This window comes from Plecotus auritus (genome assembly GCF_963455305.1).
Source record: "Plecotus auritus genome assembly, chromosome: 2".
Lineage (NCBI taxonomy): Eukaryota > Metazoa > Chordata > Mammalia > Chiroptera > Vespertilionidae > Plecotus > Plecotus auritus.
Genome location: NC_137771.1, coordinates 18,567,268 through 18,593,863, shown reverse-complemented (window position 1 = coordinate 18,593,863; position 26,596 = coordinate 18,567,268). Strand labels below are relative to the sequence as shown.

Below are 26,596 nucleotides of genomic sequence, written 5' to 3'. Positions count from 1 at the left end.
TAAGGCCCAAGCTGGCAGGCAGACATCCCCCGAGGGCTCCCAGACTGTGAGAGTGTGCAGGCCAGGCTGAATTTTGTGCGCCGGGCCTCTAGTATTATATAAGGACTTATAATACATTTGGTATAATACACTAGTATCAATGCTGAGAGAATTTTGGTAAGGCCTAAAGATTAAAAACATTTATTTCTAAGCCTGAATTCAACTATACAAGGAAAAAAGCATAGTTTTGTTACTAGAAGAGAAAGGAATCAGGTTAGCATACTCAGCTTGGGTCTACTAGTGAGTTCACTTTTAATAGTAGCAAAGATACTGTACTTCAGTTTCCCCAGGGATATAAATGATGCCTATCACCCTGACCGGTTTGGCTCAGTGGATAGAGCGGTGGGCCGTGAACTAAAAGGTCAAGAGTTTGATTCCCAGTCAGGGCACATGCCTGGGTTGCAGGCTTCATGCCCAGTAGGGGGCTGCAGGATGCATCAATATTTCTAACTCTCTATCCCTCTCCCTTCCTCTCTATAAAAAATCAATAATTTTTTTAAAATAATAATGCCTATCTTTACCTTAATTATAATCTTTCTGTAGAAAGCACTCTGAATTAGCACCTTCATTCCAAGGCAATCTGATGCTCGGTTATTATACCCATTTTAAAATCTGTCATTTATTGAGTGCTTCCTGTGTGCCAGATATTCTGCTGTATACTCTACATGAATTATACTAATCACATCCTGAGAAACTATTTTATAAAGCCAAAAATTGTCCAGCCAACAAAGAACTTATATGTTTCTAATTTAGAGAAAAGGAAAATGAAGAGTAGTTAAGTTTCCATAAAAAGTAAGGGTTGATGCTACACTCACAAAATTGGGATGACAAGTTTTATACAAGGGAGATATAGATACAGATATAGATGATATCTTACATATGTGTGTGCATGTATACTTAATTAAAAGGATCAAACCAAGTGAAGGTTTTGCCAGGACTGAGAATACTGAAAACAGTAATGATTAACAGCACTGAATACAGTATGTCCTCAAGAGAGTATAAAACCACTAAAATAATATCCAGGATACAAGACATCACCATTTCTTGCAATTTTCCCTAAAAACAGAAAGAACAAAATAGCAGCTGTGAAATCATCCAGACTACTAAAAAAAGCTCAGCATCTCTTTAAAAAAGCAAAAAAAAAAAAAAAACACCACTATCTCCTAATCAGCAATACACGCCAAAACCCGGCAAGTCTCCACAGACTAGTCATTTATGGCGGGTACAGTTAGAGAGACAACAGGATGACAGTCGCTGTCATGTGGCCAGAAACCAACCCGTCAGCAATGTTTCACGTGAGATCACTTTCTCTTCCCAGAGAATGCCTGACCCTGGGAAGCACAAGCCCGTTTGGCAAAGCCCCATCAGGAAGAACAGCCTGCTGATGGATCCTGGAGGGTGAGCCTCCATCCAGGCTCTCCACAGGTATTAAAGGGAAGGGGGAGGAGAGAGCCCAGCGAGCAGGAGGAAAGATTTCCAAGCCGACAGATGCGCGAACTGAAAAAGGAGGTCACGATGCTGAGAGAATAGATTTAACCCTTTGGTCACGGGAACCGTGAAGACTAAGGGGGAGCGCATTTGAGCCCTCCGTGTGGGCGAATTTGTTTAATGACACGGGTGTCTATGGCGGGAAGGCCTGAAAGTCCTCGCAGCGTTCCCGCCACCCCTCAGATTGCGCCCGACTCCTCCAGACAGCCCGCTGCCTCGTCCGGAAGAAAGCGCTCTGCCGCTGCACACAACACCTTCACCACCCGAAACCCGCAATTCGCCTCCATTTGGTTTCCTTCCAAGGCTCCTGCAATGATGGACGGACCAGACCATACAGATTTCCCCGCGTCAAAAACAAATCCCAAGCCTAACTTCGAAACGCTCCCCGAGATCGGCCCCGCCTCTTTCTCCTCGGGCCGCCGCGTCCCGGCTGCAGCCCCTCAGCCTCCCGCGTCCGAGGCCATACAGCCATAGCCCCCGGCCCGGGGCCTGCGGCGGGCTGGAGACAAAGAGGCTGCGGCGCCACCGCGGCCGCCAGGACCGTCCCCTCGGGGACAGCTCCGCGCCCCGCCTCCCGCAACCCAGCAAGCACGCCGCAGCCGCCTCGCCTCACCGGTGCTACGGGGACCAGGGTCCCGCGCCCACCGCTCGCTGCAGCTGCCGGATGAACAATGGCAGGAGGAGGTGCCGGCGTCCAAGGCTCCGGCCCTCTGCGACTCTCGGGCTCGCCGGCTGCAGGCGGACTGACTGACTAACCCACCGGCGGAGGGAGGGAGCCAGTGAGCGAGCAGGAGGCTGCGCCGCGCGCCCTCCCGCCTTCCCTCCGCGAAGCGAGGCCGGCCCGGCCCGCAGCCAGCCCGCCCGCGCGCGCCCCGCCCCCTCTGGTCGCCACAACATTGTAGTAAATTTCTATTGGACCGTGCCGGGGGGGAGGAGGGGGCTGGGCCGCGGCCCGTCATCCCATTGGCTGAAGCCAAGTTCTGACTCCTCTGGTTCCCCACTCCCCTAGCTGGTAAGGAATGGGGAGGGGAGAAAAAAGGGGAAAGGCAAGGGGCTGGCGGCCTGTGCGCAGGCGCAAGTCGAACCTGCTCAGGAGTCCGGGTGCTCTTGGCCTGCAGCGGCACCCACGTGGGGAATGAGGCAGCTAGTGCCCAGGACGAAGGTGAGGCCCTTTCCACCCGGAGGAGGGCCAGGTAATAGGCCGAGATTTGAAATCCTCAGGGAAAGCTGAAGTTGCTGCCAGACTACTCCAGCTGACTGCCCCCTAATGCACCTTGGTTAAGTCACTTAGCTTTTCTGGGCCTCAGTTTCCCCTTCTAGTAACTTGACCATCTCTTGATGCCGTTCTAACCCTGACATTTGATTAGACGTTACCTCTCCTGGCAGCTGTGTAATGCCTGAAATGGAAGCTAAGTGTGGCCACGCCAAGATTTCTGTGTTTAACGACCTCCTAATTCTGCCCTGGCACCCTCAAAATCATAAAAACCCTACCAGAACTTAGGGTTGCTCTGACAATTGCCTTGCGTGCCTTTATTTCCTTTCAGAAGTTTCAGAGGCCGCTTGACCTTTTACATTTCCTGCCAGGTTGGTCTCTGAACAGGCTGGGGCCCCACAGAGCAGAAAGAAGGCTCTGTTTTAAGCATGGTCTCTATAAAGTAAGACAGGTTCTGCTATTCCCATTTCAGAGAAGAAGAAGCCCAAGCAGAGAGGCTTAGACCTGCCAGGATAAGAAACCAGACAATCTGACATCAGAGCCTGTATGTGCCAGCTACACTGTCTCTTAGTATCTAATCACAGCCCTCTCACATCTCAGCTCAGCCTCAATCAGCCGTGGGCAAACTACAGCCCGCGGAGCCGAAAGAGCGGAGGGTTCTCTTGCTCTCCCCTCCGCTCCTTTACTTTGAATTTATATTAGTTCACACAAACACTCCATCCATGCTTTTGTTCCGGCCCTCTGGTCCAGTTTAAGAACCCATTGTGGCCCTCGAGTCAAAAAGTTTGCCCACCCGCCCAAACCGGTTTGGCTCAGTGGATGGAGCGTCGGCCTGCGGACTGAAGGGTCCCGGGTTTGATTCTGGTCAAGGGCATGTACCTTGGTTGCGGGCACATCCCCAGTGGGAGGTGTGCAGGAGGCAGCTGATCGATGTTTCTCTCTCATCGATGTTTCTAGCTCTCTATCCCTCTCCCTTCTTCTCTGTAAAATATCAATAAAATATATTTAAAAAAAAAAAAAAAAGTTTGCCCACCCCTGAGTCCTAGGTTCAATTCTCAAACTCCAGTCCTCCTTAACTGTTTGGCCTCCTCTGCGCCTGTTTCAGACTCCATAAAATGGGATAATATTTTCTACTTCATAAGAGTTACTGTAGGAATTAAATGAGTTAAAATATGTAGAGTTCTTAGAACAGTGCCTAGCTCATAGTAAGAGCTACAGAATTATTACTGCTATTTGGAGACTAAAATATGGACTGGGAGATGTGGAGCTAGCTAACATAATAATAATATATTTGTTAAGCACTCAATTGTCAGCACTGAACTGAGCACATTATATGAATCATCTGTTTGAAACATCCTGAGAAACCCTAGAGGACCACCAGACTACCCTATCTGAAACTGCCTCCACTCACACACCCTTGTCCTGCTTTCATTTTACTTCATAGCACGTACTTCTACCTGACTCGACTATATATGTATTATTTGTTTGCTGTCCTTCTCAATAAACTGCTGCAATATAGACCCACTAGACTATAAGCCCCAGGAGGGCAGGGACTTTGTCCCTCTTTTTCATTTAATGAACAAGTCATTCTATATAATAAAACCCTAATATGCAAATAGACCAAAGGCGGAATGACCGGTCGCTATGATGTGCCTGACCACCAGGGGGCAGACGCTCAACACAGCAGCTTCCCCCTGGTGGTCAGTGCACTCCCACAGGGGGAGGCCGCTCAGCCAGAAGCCAGGCTCATGGCTAGCGAGTGCAGCGGCAGTGGTGGGAGCCTCTCCCGCCTCCACTGCAGGCGGGCGGTAAGGAGCGAGGGGTCCTGGACTATGAGAGCCCCAGACTGCGAGAGGGATGTCCAACTGCAAGAGGGCACAGGCTGGGCTGAGGGGCCCCCTTCCCCCTCCAGTGCACAATTTTTATGCACTGGGCCTCTAGTTTTATATATAAGGAAGCTGAGGCTTATAAGGTCAGGTGACATGGCCAAGGTCATTCTGTGTACTAGGGGTGAAGCACCTGTTCTTGAATACTCTGGTCCCCTGTTTTACGATCTCCCGTTCAGCCATGCTTCTGATTGGGGGAGCTCTAGCTCTACCACCTTTGTGCCTCAGAGGCTTCCTACAACTAGACCTGAAAATCTGCTATCATGAAGGATAAATCCACAAGACCGCTCACCACTACCACCAAATTCAGATTCATAAAGACCAATATTCTCTGTGCTGTGAAGTGCTAGGTAATGACACAGCATATTAAAGAGGCTTATTTTGATGCACTGAGTATACAATATTTAATAAACATCACCCTGAAAAAAGTTAGGGGTCTCAGGCTAGCAGAAAATGGCAACACAGGCAGGTGTAAACCACTCTTAAAAATACACACCAAGAACTGTTAGCACAGGCTTTAGAATCTGAAAGACTTAAATTCTAGTCCTAGCTTTTAGCCTGAAGATGAAAGAGCTCTGTAAATTATAAAGGACCATCCACACAAGGGGGATTTTTGTTATTAACCAGGTGCACACCATCACCAGTTAGGTTAAATGCCCAGTCCCTGAGTATAGCTGGGCCCAACACATAATTGGGGGTTAGGAGTAACTACTGCCCAATCTGAAGGCAGAGAAACTACCCTTACTCATATGCCCATCTGTCATCTCAAAAGAGGCCTCTGCAAACCAGACATTGAGCCCCAGCTCACCCTGCAGAGGCTGCCATTGGGTACCAAGGATAAAGGTCTCAAGCATCATTTCTGAAGCTAATCACCTAGGCAAAAACTCAGAGCCCCACCCTGCCTGCTCCATGCTCACATCTGGGTGGTGGCGGTGCCGTGTTCAAAGCCCCAGGATAGGGTCTCTAGGGGCCATCTCTATTCCGTCTGCCAGCTGAGCCCGCCACTGTCTCCCCCACCGCCCCTCCTGTTCCTTCCTAGGGAATACAGGCCCTGCTGGCTGCCTGTCAGCCCCAGGAGCATTCAAGGCCACTAAGCAAAAAAAAAAAAAGACAGGCATGAAAGGGTCCTAATCCTTCCCCATTGCAAACTGGCTCCAGCAAAAGCAAGCACCAGCTGCATGAAAGAGGGTGAAATCAGATGGTGAAATTAGGTGGTGACCAGTGGGGAAAGACAGAGAGGGTAGATGGGGCCTCCGATGACCTGGAAGAGATGAGACTGAAAGAAAGTGGGTGTAGAGTGGGGGCACAGTTGGAATCTGAGCCATTACCAAATCTGGGACATGGGCGTATTAGGGACACAGCTGGCCTGACACCCCAATGATAGGGCTCATGGAAAACATTTGTCTGTTGGGGTAGGGAGGGTAACAAGAGATGAAGAGGGCTTTGAAAAGCTGGGCCCACAGTAAAGTGTTCTGAACAATCACTACTGAATAAACACCAATCCTGGTACCAAAATTACATGAAGAGTAGAGCTTTCCATCCTGCCCATGGTCATAAAATTGTAGTCATTTTAGACCTATTAAACACAAATGATAAATCAAGCAAGCTGTAACAGGGTGGGAAAATTACTGTTCATACAGTGGTATGCCTTTCTAGGGGGATTGTTTTTAGTAGTAGGACTTGAATTGTCTGTTGGGGTAGGGAGGGTAACAAGAGATAGAGAGAGAGAGAGAGAGAGAGAGAGAGAGAGAGAGAGAGAGAGAGAGAGAGAGAGAGAGAGCCCTGGCTAGCATTGTTCAGTAGTTACAGTGTCGGCCCATACAGCAAAGGGTCATGGGCTTAGTTCCCAATCAAGGGCACGTACTTGGGTTACAAGTTTGATCCCCAGTCCCAATCAGGGCGTATTCGGGAGACAACCAATTGATGTGTCCCCTCTCTCTCACTTTCTCCCCGCTTCCCTCCCTTCCACTGTCTCTAAAAAAAAAAATCAATGAGGATTAACAAAGATATATATATAGATATATAGATATAGATATATAGATATATTTAACTATATGTACTTATATAGTTAAATTAAAAGAAAAATTACAATCACCATAAAGCCATCAGTCAGAAATAGCCAACATCAATATTTTGGTGGGAGACTTCCCTTCAAGTACCATTTCTTACAGATACACTTTTTTCTTTTTATATGTATTAAATTGTCATACAAAATTGCTAATTTTATAGGTTAAAATGGTCAAATATCAGCAAATTGCATATGATTCAACCTAATGCTTTTAAAATTTTAATTTTTTTATTTTTTAATATATTTTTATTTATTTCAGAGAGGGAGGAAGAGGGAGAGAAAGATAGAAACATCAGTGATGAGAGAGAATCATTGATCAGCTGCCTTCTGCACACCCCCCAACTGGGGATCGAGCCCACAACTCAGGCATGTGCCCTTGACCGGAATCGAACCTGGGACCCCTCAGTCCACAGGCGGATGCTCAATCCACTGAGCCAAACCAGCTAGGGCTAAAAAATTAAATCATATTGTTTTGGAACCAACTTTTTTCACCTAACAATATTATGACATCTGCATCACCATTTTTAACAGTGCCTTGTTATTTTTTATAATAATAAGTGAATATACCATAATTGAGTTAAACTTAACTGTTGGACATTTAGGTTATTTCCCATTCTTTGCTCTTCTATGCTACCTGATAAACACCCTTTTATCTAAATCACACCCGTGATTCTTCTTCTAGTATGTATTGACTGCAGCATATATTTTTTAGTTATAGCATACAAGGCTGCCTGTTCTGATTGAGATAAAAACAAAAGAAATCAGATGCAATGTAAGTCTACTTGAAAACACAGAGCATGTTTTGACCTCTTTGACACAATGCATTTTGCTTACAAAATTATATTAAGCTCTGTCTTAAAGAGTTCTCTGTGCACAGTAAAAGCAAAAGACTAAATGTAAGTAAAAGAAATATATCAGGGTTGGCAAGGTATGTCCTTTCTGCTGTGCAGACACTCCATGACGCAAGAAGCAGAAGGGAAGGAAGTTGAAACTGTAAAAGCGGGCCTGGTGAGTAGGTTCTAAGGTATTCATTTAGGCCTCTAGATTCACAAAATGTTAGGACTGGATAGGACCTTAGAGATCTTCAAGCCAAGTTGCTAAATTTTAAACAGTTTGGGAAAATGGGTCCAGAAGCTAGAAGTGACTTGCCCAAGGTCACACAATATAGGGGTGGCAGAGCCTAAACTTGAACCTAAACCTCCCAACCCCTACTATAACATTCTGTTCACTGCCTTCTTCTAAGTTTCAGCTACATTTCCCTCCCAAAGCTGGAGGCCAGGCTAAATTCTACAGCCATAAAACCTAGGAATGCCTAAGCTGGAAGGGACTTTAAAGACAATTTATTATTAAAAATAGTAACAACTACATTTATGAGGTGTTTACTATGTGCCTGGCACATCCGAAGTACTTTATATGCATGGTTGCATTAAGCCTTATAGTAATCCTGCAAGGTATTATTAGCTTCAGTTACAGTTAAAGAAACTACAGCCTAGAAATGGTTGGTGATTTGCCTAACGTCACACACACCTTAAACTAGGTCTGTGCGATCCCACTGTCCTCTGCTCCATACTGCTTTCTTTTTTTTTAAATTTCTTTATTGATTAAGGTGTTACATATGTGTCCTTATTCCCCCAATACTCCCCTATCCCCCCCCCCACTCATGCCCTCACCCCCCGATACTGCTTTCATATCACTCTCAGGAAAGTAGTCTGGAAATGATATGAATGAGCAACATCAACATCTGTCCTGGCCCTGGCTGGGTAGCTCAGTTGGTTAGAGTATCATCCCAATACACTAAGATTGTAGGTTCAATACCTGGTCAGGACACATACAAGAATCAACCAATGAATGCATTAATAAGTGGAATAACAAATTGATATCTATCTCTCTCTCTCTCTCTCTCTCTCTCTCTCTCTCTCTCTCTCTCTCTCTCGTAAAACAAAACAAAACAAAACAAAAACAAAAAAATACATCTGTCCCAAGACCCCAGAGGAAGACTGTTGTGACTCCTTCTGATAACAGACATTCAAGGAAGGATCCAAGGATCTGGCCTCCCATGTCCCCCCCAATCCCTTTCTCTCACCAGCTGGAGTGAGCCTAATGACCCTGATCCAGCAAAGCCTCCAGCTCTCTCAAGCTTAACTCACTAATTCTTTCTAGGGCAGGGAACCCACTAGCTAGAGAATTTCCCAAGGAACACAGGGATAGGCCCAGTGCCATCAGCTAGTTGGGCCCCTTTTAAAACTGGTAAAGTCAGCCTGGCCCTCCCCTCACCATGGGAGAGAGCAGAGGAGGAGCTATAGGGAAGAAGGGGGATTTGGCATCCAGAAATGGCCCAGGTTTGACCTAAGATGCTCCAAAGCTGCTATGGCAGGATAGTCCCTGAGTTGCCTATCTAGCTTGTCTCCATTTCTTTTTAAAATAATATATATATATATGTTTTTATTGATTTTAGAGAGGGGTGGAAGGGAGAGGAACAGAGAGATAGAAACATCTATGAGCAAGAAACACATAGATTGGCTGTCTCCTGCACGCCCCGTACTAGGGATAGAGCCCACAACCTGGGCATGTGCCCTGACCGGGAATCTAACTAGTAACCTCACTTGTCTCCATTTCTAAGCCTTCCAGAGACTAGGAGGGTTTCAGTGAGGAAGAAAGAGACAAATGACTACAAATAACTGCCAGCCTTAGCTCTGCCAAACATTCACTGTGTGACTCCGGGCAAGTCACTTACCTTCTGCCTTAGTCAGATTGGGCTGCCATAACATAGACTGGGTGGCTTAAGCAACACATTTGCTTTCTCAGAGTTCTGAAGGCTGAAGTCCGAGATCAGGATGGCAACCTGGTCAGGTTCTGGTGAAGGCTCTCTTGCTGGTCTCCCTAGGTGGCTGCCTTCTGTGTCCTTACATGGCAGAGAGAGTGAGCTCTCTGGTGTCTCTTCTTATAAGGGCACTAATCCCATCATGAGGGCTCCTCCCTCATGTCCTCATCTAATGCTAATTACCTCCCCAAAGCCCCATCTCCAAATACCAACACATTGGGGTTTGAGGTTTCAACATATGAACTGGGGTGGGGGGACCTAAACATTCAGCCCACAACACCCTCTCTGGGCTCCCATATCCTCACCAGTCAAAGGGAAGCGGCAGTGCCTACCCAGGATGTGACACAGGGTAGCAAGAAGGATCAAATTATGGGAGGGGTGCAAAAGGTTCTGCAGATTACAAAGCCCACACCTGCACTGCATATGGTTTTTATTTTTTATTTTTATTTGTATTCTGCTTTCAACCAAGCCAAGAAAAATTCTTCAACCCCAGGGCAAAAGCCTATCTGGAAGTGAGGACACACTGGTACCCCTTTTCTTCATCCAACAAACACTCATTGAGCATCTCCTTTGTAAAGGCACTGGGGATCACAGAATGAATGAGGTGACAGCAGCCATAAGAATCACCATCATCAGCCCCTAAATGGGTGATGGCAGAAAGAAGTAAAAAGAACATGGGCTTTTTGTTTTAAAATATATATATTTTATTGATTTTTACAGAGAGGAAGGGAGAGGGATAGAGAGTCAGAAACATCGATCAGCTGCCTCCTGCACACCCCCCACAGGGGATGTGCCCACAACCAAGGTACATGCCCTTGACCGGAATCGAACCTAGGACCCTTGAGTTCCCAGGCCAATGTTCTACCCATTGAGCCAAACCAGTTAGGTCAAGAACATGGGCTTTTGAGGCAGACCAACATGGGTTCAGATCAAAGCTTCACCACTGAGATACCATGGGAGTCCAGTCAAGTCACTTTCCTCTCTTCCTTATCCATAAAATGGGGATGACATGTGCCAACCACTGTATCAACTAGCACCGCATATACAACATGTCACTGAACATTCCCAACAGCCCCTGGAGGAAGGTATGACTATAATTCCCATCTTACAGTTGAGGAAGTAGAGTCTGAGAGAAGAGAAAAGTTACCCAAGATTACCCACTTAGTGTCAGAGTTAGGATTGAAACCCACATCTGCCTGGCTTTACTGCTAGTACTCTTCTTATTATTTACAGATTACCTGCATTTCCATAATGGCCATTGTAAAACTACCAGCAAAGATGTATAGAGCACTTGCTATGTGCCTAGGTATTTGACCTGCATTCTCTTATTTAGCTCTCACAACTTTATGGAGTGGGTACTATTTTAACCCCATTTTATAGCTTTGGCAACTGAGGTCAGAGAAGTGAAGCAATTTGCCCAATGTCACACATCTAGAAAGGGGCACAGCTGGGAAGCCATGAGTGTCTGACTCCAGAACTCTATCCTTTGCCCACTACACTATCCTGCCTCTCTTTCGCAGTGAAGCTGAGGAGGTGTCTTTATCTCTACTTGACAGATGAAAAAGCTGAGGCCCAGGAAGAGGCAGTGATGTGTGTGCCTAAGGTTCCCAGCAACACAGCAACGAAGCAGGGACTTGAACCAGGCTCCTGAGTCTTAAACCCAGAGTTACTTCCTCCACCCATTCTACCTGAATCCTGCGCATCAGAAAATATCCCTGACAGCTGGACACTGGGAAACCCTAAACCTAGCACCCGCAGGGGCACAGGGAGCCCCCTCTATGTAGGAGCCCCTATATATATTGGCCAGGCATGGAGAGTCAAGGGTGCAGGCGAGAAACTTTGCAGAATACGGCCTGGGGAAGGCACCTGCTTACCCAGGTACCCCTAGGTCTCCCTAAGCTATGGACCCATAGCTGGGAAGTGGGGAGTTACACAGGAAGCTGCTCCAGGCCTAGGCCTCAGTGGCTGGGCACAACTCTCTGCTGTGATTTCGGCTGAAAAACAAAAGCTCATCCTCTGAGCCTAAGTGCTAATTACCAATAATGACATAATAACCATTGTGGGCCCAACAGCCAAACAGCCTGAACTAGAAATTCTGCATAGCTCAGGCTCGGGAACAAAAGATTTGGGCACTCTATCTGAAACTGATGCCCTGGCAGAAAATGTCAGAAGAAAGGGTTCAGGGTTGACCCAGCCCAACATATTATCTGACAAATGGAGAGGATGATGACTACTCATATAATTATTTATTGAGAATCTACTACATGCTCAGCACAGTGCTAGACCCAGAGAGAAAAGGCTTTATGTATTCATTAATTCACTCCACAAATGTTTACTGAGCACTTACCATGAACCACACATTGTTCTAGGTATAGGGAATATAAAACTGAACAAGACAGACAAAAATCACTGTCATCACTGAGCTTACATTCTAGTCAGGGGAGGCAAACAATAAACAAATATTTAATAAAACATAGTATGTCAAAGAGTGATTAGTGCTATGGGGGAAATAAGCCAGGATGGAGCATAGGGAGGGTTGGTGTTGTGGCAGGAAAGGGTGTTACAATATTAAATAGGATAATCAGAAAAGGCTTTACTGAGAAGGAGACATAAACAAGAAAATTAAGGAGATGAGAGAACAGTCACCAAAGTATTGGGGAGCAGAGTGTTCCACGCCAAAGGACCAGCAAGTGCAAAGGTCCTGAGGCAGAAGTGTGCCTGACATATTCAAGGACTTGCCTGAAATCTACCTCCAGTCATTAACAGAACTGGAAGAGGAAAGAAATCAGACAGACTGATCACCCACTGTGAACCTGAACTCTTTTAAGCCTTAGGACAATCCTGGAGGTAAGGATTAAGCTCACTATTCTCACCATTTTACAGAGGAGGGAGTGAAACCCAAAGAAGAGAAGTAATTGAGTCCACATCAAGCAGCTATAGGCAGGTCTGTTTGACTCTAGCTTTCTCCAACCTCCTGGCTCCTCTCCTCTGTGTCCTATCTATCCAAATCCAAATTACCTGTTGAGTGAATGAATGACTAACGAATGAATGAATCCTGCACATGTCTCTAGTCCTACCCTCTCGACGAATTATTTTATTTTTATATATCTTTATTGTTAAGAGTATTACAGATGTCCCCTCTTCGTCCCCCCCCCCCATTACCTCCCTCTATTGGGTTCCTGCTCCACCCCAAGCTTTCACTATCTTATTGTTTGCGTCCATAGGGAATGCATATCTATAATAATAAAAGCATAATATGCTAATTAGACCAGACAGCCGGACAGCAGAACGACCAACCGGATGACCTTCCGGACGACCATCTGGGACCACGCTATGACACCCACTGGCACCAGGCCAGCCAAGGTGGATGCGATGCAATTGGTCGGGGACCCAGCTATCGCCCCATGATCGCCCCACAGAGGGAGGCCCAGGCCACCAACCAGCAGCCTCTGCGAGGGAAGCCCAGATCCCAGGTGCCAGAGGGAAGCTCGTGCTGGCAGCTGGGGTGGGAGGGGGGGGCGGGGGGAGCCTACTCTTGCACAAATTTCGTACATCAGGCCTCTAGTATGCATATAAGATCTTTGGTTAATCTATTCCCATCCCCTCACCCTCCTTTCCTCTGAGATTCATCTTCGAGGAACTATTTTCTAACTGGCTTTGATGGATTTCTTGTTCTTGTCTTTACTCAATTATGAATAACAATAATAATTCCAATGTGCCAACTATAGACTGAGAACTTTCCCCAAATTATCTAATTTAGTCCTTAAGTAATCCTATGTGAAGGTGCTAGTATTTTTCTCATTTTGTAAGTGAAAAAACTAAAGCTCACTGAAGTAAAAAAGCTTGCTAGAGGTCCCCCAGCTGGTAAGTGGTGAGACTGGGATTTAAATCGAGGTCTTTCAGCTCCCAAATCCCTTCTTTTAATCCTATATAATATTAGTAGAAACCTCTGACATCAATCCATCCCCTTCCTTTTATAAATCAAAAAACAGAGGCTAAGAGAGGGCAGGAAAAGCTGGGGGAGAGATGAAGCCCTCCAACCTCCCATCTGGTGTTCCTTCCACTCTACCAGGTTTTCTCTTTTAGGCCCATTTCATGGCCTTTGCGAAAGTCTTAACATTGTCCTAGCTCCTTAAGGATGGTTTCAGGAACTCACAGTCTACCTCTGTTTCCTCAGCCCAGGTGTGGGTGACGCAGGACCCTTCCGGCTCTGCTTTTCCAAAGTGACTACAGTAGCATTTGTTCAGAGAAAGGTACAAAAGGGAAACTGGCCTCCTGTGGCTTCTGGAAGAGAGACTGTGCAGGCTTGGATCCAGGAGGGCAGAGATCATCTGGGGGCAGGGGCCAAAATCAGGCTAAGGGTGAGGCTAGAGTATTCCAGCCAACCAGGAGAGGGGAAAGTGGTGGTGGAGGGGGGAGATGCTGAGCCTCTGGCTTTAAAACAGGTTTATTGGGTGTCATTTGTTTAACAAGAAACTGTATCAAAACTCCAAGTCCCTAGACTGGAAAGAGGGAGGGCAGAGAAGGTTCTTAAAGGCAGCAGTTCCAATAACAATAACACTAGCTACCTACCTTTGAGGACTCCGAGTGCTAAGCACTGGGCTGAGTGGTTTATCTACATCATTGCCAATCCTCACAGTAAAATCAGCCCCTTCCACAGCACAGAAAACTGAAGCTCAGAGAAATACAGTGACAGCTAAGGTCAGTCATCACTTCATACCCATTCATAGGATGGCGCAGAAAAGGGTCCAGAGACCTAGGTTTCTGTTGCATGCGCTTGTGCCATTAGCCACCTGCTCTAATTGGAGGTTCCACATCTATACCGAAAGGAACTTGGTCACCAGCCTCTGCTATAGAATCCGGGAGGTTCCGGGATCCAATTCTGCCCAGACTGTGGGGCCTCCCCCAGATATAGGACATCACGCTTGCTCTTCTCCTCCTCACCCAAAGAAAGGGGCTGATTACCAGCTTCCAGGGAGTAAAAAAAAGGTACATTTTTTTTTTCAAAGTATTTGTCTCTTGTTCAAGGCTGCTGCTGGCTTTGGCCTCTAGCCAGAGAGAAGCTTCTAGGGAGGGGCCTTGGAAGAAGCCCAGGCCTCAAGACAGAGTGTCCTTGGGCCTGCAGCCAAGTGGAGCAAGGGGCAGGAGGGGCAAGCTGGCCGTGGGCCAGGCCCCCTCTGGCGATTTGGGCTTGTTTCTTAATCCTTTCCTTCCTTTGTTGGCCAGATCAGGCTGCCAGGAGAGGCAGGGGAAGCAGAGGGTGGGACCAGGGGACAGAGCAGTCCAAATCATGATATAATCCTTTCTACGGGTGTCCATTACATTTGCAAGGCCGTTTGTGGGGATTACCTCATCGAAGCCTCCGCCCTTCCCTGTGAGGAAGGCCTGCTGTCCCCATTTCACTGAGGTGGAAACTGAGGTTCAAAGAGGACAAGTGACTGCAGGCCACACTACGTAAGTGGCAGGCTGGTAGGGAACCCAGGTTGTTGACTCCTGAGAGAGGAGCCACTGGGTTTGACTAGGGGAGGGATGAGAAGGGAATAAGAGGGGAGGTGGGCGAGGAAAGGGCCCTGGCAGTCTCAGCAAGAAGAGAGAACAGGCAGCTATGAGGGTGCAGTGAGGAGAGGGTACCAAGAGATCATCTGCAAAGTGACCATCTTCTAAGCCCTCCATGGTCTGGGTCCTGCTTCCCTGTCCAGCCTGGTCTCCCATCACCACCTATCTTTCCCTTTATGCTCAGGCCATACCAAACTACAGTACATGCCCTGAGCACATTATGTGGGTTCAAACCTTCACATATGTTCCCTATGCCTGGAAATGTTTTCCTTCTACTACCCATCTAGAGAGCCCTTACTCATCCTTCAAATCTCAGTTTAAATATCTCTTCCCCCAGTGCCTAGAAAAGTTAACTACCTGCTCAGCTGGGCTTGCTCAGAAGTGCTTCATGCTTCCCAAGAAGTAGGAATCCTATCTGAGTCATCTTTGTGCCCCCTATAACACAGTACACAGTCAATGTCCAATAAATGATTGTTGTCTCTAATTGCATCTTATCACTGAATCTTTGAGGCAGGCAAAACAGGTTTTGCTTATCTCCGCTCTCACAGACATTCAGTGACACTGTAGCACTACAACCACAGGCTTCTCTATACCACACAGCCCCTGTCTGACCCCCACCTCAAAGAGCTGTCCTTGCTACCAGGGTCACCACAAGGAACCCCCAAGGCAGGAATGGGGGATATGGGCCCTGGTGGCCAGAGGCCTTGCCAGTGTCCAGCTCAGACACAGAAGCTACCTGGGGAAACTGAGGCAGAAGGTGGAAAGGAGTAGAAAAGTTGCTTTTTTCACCCCAAGCCAGCTCTGGTTCCTTCTCCCAGGTATGTCACTCAGATCTCTCCAAGATCTCACTCTCACCTCTTTCCTCTCCTGCCTGCTCACTGCTCTCCACTATCACATCCTGCTGGCTCTGCCTCCTAAGCAGACCTCACATCCACCCCGCTGCTCCCCATCCCATGACTCAATCCTTGCCCCATATCTCAGCATCTCTCACCTGGAGACTTGCCTCTGCCCCTCCCCTCCCATTTGTCCTCTAAACCAGTGATCTTCCCAAAATACAAGCATGACTATGTTATTCCCCTGCTTAATATCCGATGCCCGCCCCTGCCCCCCCCCATTGCCTCTGGGTCAAGTTCCCCAACTCTCCTAAGCATGTCTTTCCAATCCCATTTCCCTATGTGCAGGTCATGGCTCTGCAGCTTGGCAAAGCAGTTCCTTCAGCTAGGAATGCCCCTTCTCCTGGTCTTTGCCTGTGAAGATATTCACAGTTCACACTTCAGTCCATCGATCAAAGGTGGAGCTGATGACTCCTGTATCTTTATCCCCCAAACTAGACTCTGAAGACCTGGGGAAGTAGGGGGCAAAGAAAACACAGACTCATCTCTGTGTGCTATGCTTCTGTCAAAGAGTGGGTGTTAGTGAAAGCAGATGATATAGAGAGAGCAGATGACTAGGTGACTGACTAGATGACCTTCCAAGAGGTCTCCTCCCTCCCTTCACCTTACAGATGCCTTTCAGAACCTGTCAGGCTAGGTTGCCACCTGCCTGTCTCCAGCAGACCCCTCCCAGATCTTTTCTCCACTGTCCCAAGAGGGATATCTTTGTAATCCCCAAATAATATTCATAATTACAACTATAATAACAATAATTACTATCACTGATTACTCACCATGTGCCTCAAATGCATTATTTAATCTTCATAAGAACTCTCTAGAATCTAGGAGGTAGGTAGGTTTTTTTTATTATCCCCATTTTACAGATAAGGAAACTAAGGCCGAGAGGTTAAAGATCTTGTCCAAGGTCACAAAAGTAAACAATAGATACGGGATTCAAAGCCAGGTCTGTCTGACTCTAAACCACTATGGTGTCTGGATTTCTCCTGCTTTCTGTTGTCTTCAAAATTCTTAGAACTGCAGGCCTGGGAGGAGGTAGTGCATGTGTGTGTGTGTGTGTGTGTGTGTGTGTGTGAATTTATTCATTCAGCAAACAGCTCAGTAGTTCCCACTGGCCCCATGCTGGGCATTGGAGATTAACAGAAATGACTCAAACACAGTATCTGTCTCCTCAGGGGGGATAAAAGAGTGTCACACTAAGAATTTGGGCTTTTGGATGAGCAGACTTAAGTCTGAGCCCCAGATTCACCCCTAAATAACATTGTGATTCTGGGTAACTCACATGATTTACTCAGCACCAGTTCTCTCATCCATAAAATGGGGTCATAATGCTTGGGTCACTGGAAGGACTAATTGAGATAATGTATCTAATATAACATAAACAACCATCCCAGCATATAAGAAATATCCAATGAATGGCAATAATACATATGTTGACTAGACATTCTCAGGATCCCTAGGCTGAGGTAGGATGTAATTCTCCGGGGCCCGCCCTGAAGCCTCCTCAGCCAGACCCAAGCAGTAACAGCAATGTTAATGCCTAATCCATCCATTTGCTCATTAAATAATTCTTCAAGGAAAGTGTCCTTTGTTAACCCTATTGTATAGATGAGGCAATGATGTCCTGGAGAAGGCGGGTTAGTGATCAAGTCACACAGCAAAAGAATGACCAAGCTGAGACTTCCACTGGGCTACTTCTACACTGGGCAGAGCCCAGCCCTTATCCCAGGGCCCTGGCCAGGCAGCTGAGGAGTCTGAGACTCCTGACTCATAGATTCCAGTCCCAGCTAGGTAGGAAGTTAAAAGAGAAATGTGCCAAAAAGAGGGACCCTTTACCTGGTCCCATCCCAGAATGAGCCCAGGGTTAGAAGGAAACCAACAATTATCACATGGGGCCCTGAGCTGGCACTTCTCCTTGCCTCCAAGTATGCATGTCACAGATGAGGTCTCCAAGATTCAGGGAAGTGAATGACTTGTCCAAGGTCACACAGCTAGGGAAGCAAAAGTACTTGGAGGCAGAATCCCTCCTCACCCTCCCACATTCAGCCCCAGACCTCCCCAGCCACCCCTCTTCTGATGAAACCTAGAGGCTCTACCACTCCCACCCCAGTTCTAGTCTAGTTACCTAGGCCTCTCTCTCTGCTAATTGATGGGCTTGGTACTTGGCCCCATATTCAGTACAGAGGACCCAGAGCTTAGTACCGAGTCCCCCAACCCCAGGAACTCACAGTCTAGTGAGCAAAAAGGAAAACCCACATTCACGAGCCCCTATGATGCTGGGCACTTTATATCCATTAGCCACTTAATCCAACACAAAGCACATTGATGGGGAATAGTGACACTGAATGAATAAATAGGTTCATTCAGAAATATTCATTGAGCATCTACTACATGCCACTATATCCTAGATGCTGGGGATACAGCAGTGAACAGATGAACAAAAATCCCTGCCCTCATGGGGATTACATGAAGAAAAGAACAAACATACCTATGTTGGTAGGTGTTAATATTCCCATTTTACAGATGAGAAACTGAGATGCAAAGACCCACCCAGTTACAAATAGCAGAATAAGGATTTTATTCCAGACCAATTTAGCCCCAAAGACCTTTGCATTGTACCACGTGACCCAAAAATCACATCAGTGTGTTAAGCATCTGAGAGAAGTCAGATGGTTGTAGCAGGATCATAACTTCACAGAGTATTCTCTCTCAGTTCTTCCACCCCCACTCCTGGGCCTTCCTTTACACCTCCTACTGGCTCGAAAGCCACAGCACATGCATTAGAATCAAGCCCACAGGGCAGCTATTTAGCCAACCCAGTACTCACCCAGAAGCAGCCATCGGGGTCACGCAGCCAATCAGAGGGAAGCCGAGGAGCCATCACCACAGTGGCACATGTAAGCAAAGGACAGCAGTGAGACACAAGCACAACCAACGAACACCCTCTGGGGCCCCTCTTCAGCCTGGGCCTGGGCCTGGGCCTGGGCCAGGGGTGAAACTCTGCCCTCCCTCTACCTCTGGGGCTCCACTGGGGCAGATACCCTCTTAGTCAGCAACCTGATAATCTGATAATCCACCCTGAGCTCATCAGTCCTCCCAGGGCCTAGCCCAACCAGAGGCAGCAGGATCCCTGTGGACAAATAGTAACTGGGCACCTACTATGTGCCAGGTGTTGGAGATACAATATGAAGTAAACAGACATGGTCCCTGCCCTCATGGAGCCTACAGTGCAGTAAGGAGGCAATCATATAATATTAGCTGAATTACAACTGTGACGAGTGCTTCAAGGAGGAAATGAGAACTTGGGTTCAAATCCTGGCCCTACTACTCACTAGCTTTGTGACATTGGACCCATTTCTTAACTTCTCTGTGCCTCAATTATCCCAACCCCACCCAGGGGCCTCCTCAATTGTTCATCTGTAAAAAGGGGATGGCATTAGTACCCACCTCCATGGTTGTTGTGAAAATTAAGTGAGTGAATATATGTAAAACATTTTGCACAATGCTTGACACACAATAAACTGTCCATTAGTGTTAGCTACTATTATTACAGGGAGCTGTAGGCTTGGGATTTAGAGGGACCTAGTACAGGTCAGGCCACCACCTGCCTGGCAAGGTAGGGATTAAAGAAGACAATGAGAGGCAAAGCCCTGAGCCCATTCAATAAATGGTGGTGGCATTCTTACGGCTGTTCTCCACACATCACTAGGGTAAAGCATCTCAGCAGAGGGGCTATTAGAAGTATCTCTTCCCACAAACACATAACCAGAACTGCAGCTTTAAACTGAAAAAATACCAGGCACCCACATTCTCACCTGACTCTACAAATGCCTCATCTCCTCTGACCTTCACAATAACCCCGGAAGTAGACAAAGGTGAAATTATTACTATTCCCATTTTACATATGAGGACAGTGAGAAGGGACTCCTCTGTGTGTTTCTGGCCACGTCGTTTCATATCTCCAAGCCTAAGTTAAGTAGTCAAGACAGGATTCCAAATGGCATCTGCCGAGATTCTGTTCTCCAAGTCCTCCCTTGCTTTTTCCCTTTCAGTCTCTGCAGCACTAGCTGCACAGCCCCAGACACGGCTTTGAACCTCAGTCCCTTCATCTGAAATAGCTGTCAAAGAGCCAGCCCAGGATCCAAGCTGTTTCTGGCCCAAACGCTTCTTCCTTCACCACAGGCGCAGGCACTGCTACACCAACCCCGCCTCTGACCTTTTACCGGATCGTTGACTTCAGCTACAAACCCCTGGGCCAAGAAATGTCTGCACTCAACTACTAAAATTCAAGTTTCACAGCCCTGGCCGGTGTGGCTCAGTTGGTTGAGCATCATCCCCTGCACCAAGAGGTTGCAGGTTTGATGCCGAATAAGGGGTGTGAAGGAGTCAGCTCACCGATGTTTCTCTCACCCTCTCCCTTCCTCTCTCTTTGAAATAAATAAAAACATATTAAAAATAAATAATAAAGTTCAAGTTTTATAGGTGGAGAAACTGAAGTCCAAAGTTGGCCACATAACCAAGGTTGCCTTTCAGTGTCCAGCTCTTACACCTGAGCAATAGTCAATTGCTGCTGACCATCTGGGGAAACTTCTGGTGGGACCCTGACCCACAGATTGTTCCCTCTGCTCCTTTCCCCCCATACCAGGCCCAGTGGGCACTGGCACAGCCTGAATATCCCCAAGCTCCGAGTCCACCCAGCAGGTGTCAGGCAGGTTCCATAGGTAAGGGGTAAACAATGTGGGTGCAATATGGGCATAGGTAAGGGCTAGTACCTATAGGGGTAGAGGCTCCCCTTTATAGTGAGTCTGGGCTTTGAAGTCAGACAGACATAGGTTCAAATCCCAGCTTAGCCACTTCCTAGCTGTGTGACTTTGGTCAAGTCAATTCACCTCTCTGAACTCCTGTAAAAAAGGGATAATACCTATTCCCTCATGAGATTGTAAGGATGACATGAGTTAATGTGCATATTGAAGGCTTAGCACAGAGTTCCATGCATAGTAAATACAGCTCTAATTATGCTTAGAGAATGCAGGACAAGAACAGGACTTGGGGGCCCATCTCACTTGACCTTGCCCATGTCCTTGCCCCATTCTGTCCATTCTCCCTCATGTGGGGTGATGTAGAGGGTGGACAAAGTCCCTAAACAAGTCCTAGAGACTAGCAATGGGTGCTGGAAGACTTTTAGAGACTCTAGGCTCATCTTCCCTTCTCGTTTCACAGAAAGGGAAACTGAAACCCAGGAAGAAAAGTGACTGGTCCATAGACTATAAGGAAGTGAAATCCTGACCCCTTTAATAAACATGTGAATCTTAGGCCCTTGGGAAATTCTGAATGCCCAATCCCCCTCCCCCCTTTTCAGGGGACTATCATAAAGATCTACTCTGCAAACCCCTAGCAAATCTCAGCCCACCATGACCTCTATGGTGAACCATTCATGGGTATCCTGTTCAGCTCTGTGGCTAGCAAACCTGAACATGGCACACAGCAGGAGCTCAGGAAAGGCTTAGGGCTTAACCCCATGAAGTTCCTCTCTGGTTCCACAGCTTTGCTCAGGCTCCCCTTCCAGGGTTTCTCCTTGTATCTCCCTTCATCACTCCCACCCCAGCCTCTGTCTCACCCTGCAGCTCAGGTCCCAATGCTGGGCCTGACCCTAGCCAGCGGAGCTCCAGGCCTCCGAAGGCCTGTACAGTGTCAGCATCTTCCCAGGCAGGCTGGGATGTTCCTGCCCAGCACAGCCAGCCAGGCTCCTGGCCAGGATCCACTCTGCAGAGGGGGTGCTGACCCTGTCCTGCCAGGGGCCCCACCCCCACTGGTCTAAGGGGTGGGGCAGCCTAGGAACCCTGGGAGCTTCTATTTTCACCTGCGGGCTACAGGAGGGAAGCCAGCTTGGTCTAGGCAGTGCAGAGATGGGCAGATCAGCAGACAGACGGGTGTGGACCTCCTTGCCTCACTGAGTATCAGCCACACACCCAGGCCCTCCACCTGCATCCCACAGTGCTGAAACCTGGCAAGCCTGACTCTCCTATATACACAGAGGAAACCTCAGGGCTTCCCCACGCCATTCCTTGTTAAACACTCCCACTGGCCTGCTCTCAGAACAGCCACCATTCTGGTCACTGCACATGCATTACCTCATCTGATTCTGCTAATGCCTGTGAGATCCGGATTATTGACTAAAGGAATCTGGGACTTAGAGAGGTGAAACGACTCATGCAACAACATCACACACAAGGAAGTGGCAGGGCCAGGAGTCAAACCCAGTTCTGCTGCACGCAAAGCCTACAGGGCAGGGGACGTCCCCTACCCTCCCTCCTCTCTGCTTCCTGCAGCTTCTGGGTCCCCTAATTCCCAAAACTTCCACCTCACTCTGCAAAGTCTCTCCTCCCCCATTCCTAGTCAGAATAATAATTCCCACCTCATGACTGCTATAAGACCTTGTTTACATGCACCGGACAGCAGCAGGGTACAGGAGTTATATCTGAGGTGTCAGTCTCTCTGACACACAGAAAGGCCTTAAAGACAGAGGGAGATCCAGTAGGTGCTCCTTAGATAATCTGTCCCTTCTATCTGCACTGTCCCCTTCTCCCACCCCATGCAAACGTCCTGTGGCCTCCTCCTGTTGATCTCCCGATCCCCAAGCCTAAACTGGGGTGAAGGTGGGAAGCTTGCTCAAACTTCAGGGCCCTGTGCCAGTGCTCTGGCCCTACTCCCCACCCCCTTTCCATAGCTGAGGATCTGACCCTGACCTGACACGAGGCAGTTCTCACAGGGACTCCCAGCTGCCCTGAGCCCCAGCCCCAGCCAGGCTCTCCCCAAGCCTCCTCCTTAGGGAGAAAAGAGCTCCAGAAACAGAGAAGAGGCTGCCTTCAGTCAGCCACTCCCTCTCAAGTGAAGCCTGGCAATAATCCCCACCCCCATCCCTCCTAAGATAGTCCTCCCCTCCCCCCTTCTGGGGCAAACTTGGGCTGGGTTCTGTCGGGACAAGTCCCGCCTCCAATTTGTTGGAGGTGAGAACAGTTCTACCCCAAAGAGGTGGGGTCTGCCAGAGGTATAGGTTAGGGGGAGAAAACTCTAGGGGAAAGGCAGAGGACAGGGACAGGAAGAAACTGGGCTGCACAGAGACCAGAGGTGAGGCACACAGGGAACAGAGGAAAGGAGCGAGCCGGAATCTGAGACGGACAGAGAGACCTCGGAGAGACCAGAGGCAGAGGGAAGTCCCCTAGAGACCAAGCCTAGAAGGGAGAGTGTGGGGCAGAGCCGGCGCCCCACCTCGCGGGTCCCGCGGTCCGGAAACTCAAAGTCAGTTACGTAAGGACCGGAGCGGGGCGCGGGGCTCCCGGCCCGGGTGCGGGGGGGGCCCTCCCGCTGCGCGCTACCCGCCCGCAGGCTGCAGGCTGCAGCCCGCGCTGCGCAGAACCCGGCAGGAGCGTGCGGGGCGCGAACAGGGCGGGGTTGGTGGGGGCGGAGGGCGGGGGACCGTGGGCTGCACACCCCGCAGAGACCCGCCCGCGGGAGCCTAACCCGGGATTCCCCTCACTCCCCCCCCCCCCCCCCCGCAAGGCAGGCCCGGGACCGCCTGCGGCGAGCGTCCAGCTCTGGACCCGAGCTGCCGGTCCTCCTCTCCTGTCGCCGGTGCCCCTCCCAGCACTCTTAACTTCAAGACGCCCAGGACCCTCTAGATCCCCAGCGCGGAATTTAGAATCCGGGGCGCCTAGACCCCAACTCCCCCAACCCTTAGACTCTGGTCTCACCCTTACCGGGACGGCCCGGGCCCTTGGGAGTAGGTCTATCTGTCCCTCACGCCGTCCCTCCCGAAGACCCGGGGTCTCCCCACGGGTGGTCAAGGCTCACCTGGGCCGGACGGGGCGGGGACCGGGCCGGGCCGGGCCGAGCCGGACCGCGTTCTCTCCGTCCGCTGTTCTCTCCCTTTAAGAGGTTCCTGCCACTTTCCCCGGCGGGGGCCTCCACCTGCACTGACAGGGCAACTCCGGCTGAGGCCCCGCCCCCGGCCCGGGAGGCCTTCTGATTGGCGGAAGCAACTGCCAATCGGCGGGGCTGCGGGGAGAACTGGGCGGGGGACTGGGAGCGTTGCAACCGGGAAGGGGCGGGGGCTGCAGGTGCGGCCAGACCCGGACGCCTAGCCTTAGGCAGCCGCGTGTTAACCCGAGGGGTTTAAGGGAAGGTTGAGCAGGGAGCTCCTGGATTGGCTGGTATGGTCTCTGACGTCATATGGCAAAAGTATGATGCAACTTACCACGTGGTGGTGTCCCTAGGTCAGAAAGAGAGGAAGGAGCGGAGTTGGTCTTAGGTGACCTAAGAAAGTGACCGTGGTGAGACACCTGGATCACCTGCCCATCATTTTGTTCTGTGTGACCTTGAGCAAGTCACTTCTCTGAATCTGAGTTTCCTTAACTATAAATCTTACCGTGTCTTCTTGAGCATTAGCAATATAGCAAGCCCAGGTCTGGCACACAGTAGGTGACATTCATTGAATGTGGGTTCTGGTTCCTCTCATCCGCATCTTGCCACTCCTCTCAGAGACTTTCCCCTCCTGCTGGTTCATCTCAGTGCTAGCAGGTGCTTACATAGTCAGGGATCCAAGTCTCCTCCCCAATACCTCATTTCAAACCTGTGCTCACATAACGCTAGTGACAGGAAACTCACCACCTCCCAGTCTGGCCTCTTTCACTTTAAAACCATCCTGAAACTTCAAAAGCTCTTCCTAAAATGAAGGCCAAATCTGCCCTCTATGATTTCTGCCCACTGAGAACAAACCTAATCCCTCTTATGTAGAGGAATCACAGAATAATAGGATCATCGGATATTTCAGGTCAGAGAGCTATGGAGAGCTAATCACTTTTTTGGGCAAATGGGGAAAACTGAAGCCCACTGTGGGCAAGTAACAGTGATCTTTCTACTAGATGGGCTCTGGCCTAAAACTGTCTGGGTCTCAGTCTTCAATGCTGCCACTTACTAGCTGTGCATTATTTTGGGTGAGCTAACCCTCTCCAAACCAGTTTCCTCCTCTGGAAAATGGGATTAATAAAAGTATTTCCCTCACCCTGGCCAAAATGTCTCAGTTGGCTGGGTGTCATCATCCTGAGCCCTGAGGGGGTGCGGGTCCCAGTCAGGTCACATGCAGGAGGCAGTTGATGATGTGTCACTCTCACATTGATGTTTCTCTCCCCCCCCCCCGCCCCTATCTTCCTCTATCTCTAAAAATAATTTTTTAAATCTTTTTATTTTTATAAAGTATTTCCTTCAAGGGTTGTTGTGAGAATTAAATGAAATAATCCATGTGAAATACTGAGAATAGTGCCAGTCTCAGGCTAAGCATCCAAAAAGTGTTAGCGTTTATTATGATTATTGATGTTAATGTTATATCAAGGTCATATATTTATATATAGCCCCCCAAATTTGCTGAAGCCTCCTCTCTCAGGTCTTGTTTTAGGCTCCAGGGTCCTGCTCCCCTCACCCCCCCCCCCGCCTTTAAGAAGCTCACAGTGTTGCAGAGGAGGGTCTGACAGCCGCTAGAGCTGAGGGATGCTTTCTGATATAGATGGGTGAGCTCCAACCCACCAGCGAAGCTTTAGTTCCTTTCACCAGAAGTCTAGACACTTGAGACACTTTCAGACCCTAGCCCTGTGGACCCTGGGGAAAGATGACACACACCCAGGCTCCAAGCATATTGACACAACTTTCACCTGCCCACATTCTCACCTGCCCACCAGGTGACATTGCCCCATGGGTAAGGGCTTGCAATTTGGTGGCCGTTGAGTCTTGGCTCTGCATTTTATCAGCTTTATGCCTTTGGGCAAGTCATTTTCTCTCTGGGGTAAAATAGGACTAATTATAGCTCCAACTCTATATAGAGCTGTGGTGAAAATCAAATGTTATGAGAAAATACATATGCAAATACCCAGTAATGGATCTAGTGTTGTTTTTTAATTGTCCCCACATGTATTCATGCACCCGGGAGAGAATGTCTCAATTTAGCACTGAGGTTTCCTCTCCAGCTCCCCCCATTCTGACTCTGGTCTTCAATGGAAGGGACGAGGCAGGGAGAATCCTAGCTGAGACTGGGATTCCGCTAAAGAGCGGCCGCAGGCCCCGCCTCCTCCCTGATTGGGGCGGGCACGTGGCTGCCTATGGGTGACTCAGCAGGACCAGCGCCTGCCCGGCCTGATAAGGGTGTGTGCCTATGAATGCGTGTGTTGGGGGTGGCCCGGGAGGGCTCTGTTTCTGAGTTTGTGAGGAGTACCTGTGGGAGTGTGTTTGTGATCTTGATCTTGTGTGTGTCTCATCTCTGTATTAGCGTGTGTGTAGGGGAGTGCAATCAGTTCGTGTGAGGGTGAGCCCATGTGTTGGTGACTTTGCATAGAGGGTGTGACTCTTGTTTGTGTCTGTCTCTCTCTGTGTGTCATAGAAACAGGTCCCTCCCCCCCCCCCAAAAAAAAAACACACAAAAAAAACAAAAAAACTGTTCCCAGCCCTGAGGACATAGAGAGTTCTGCCCTGCCCCAGGGGCCTCTCTGTCCAGGCAGCCTGTGTTCTTGTTGAGGTCACCTGTGTACTTGTAAGGGCGAATGTAGCCTTGTTGTCACTGTAGAGATGAGGGTGGGGGTGCTGTCGCCC

General features: G+C 48.7%; 1 protein-coding gene across 23 annotated transcripts in view; it reads right to left on the bottom strand.

Annotated features, from left to right (window-relative positions):
* EPB41 (erythrocyte membrane protein band 4.1) overlaps nt 1–23,967 on the bottom strand; it is a 158,405-nt gene extending 134,438 nt beyond the window's left edge. For 19 of the 23 annotated variants that reach the window (XM_080658244.1, XM_080658229.1, XM_080658240.1 and 16 more), the window contains exon 1: nt 2,141–2,392. The gene's annotated coding sequence lies outside the window, so the exon portion shown is untranslated. Of the gene's footprint in view, nt 1–2,140; nt 2,393–23,812 lie in introns of those variants that run through there. The other 4 variants (XM_080658239.1, XM_080658241.1, XM_080658242.1 and 1 more) reach the window with 1 other exon arrangement.
* Between the last annotated feature and the right edge of the window lie 2,629 nt (nt 23,968–26,596).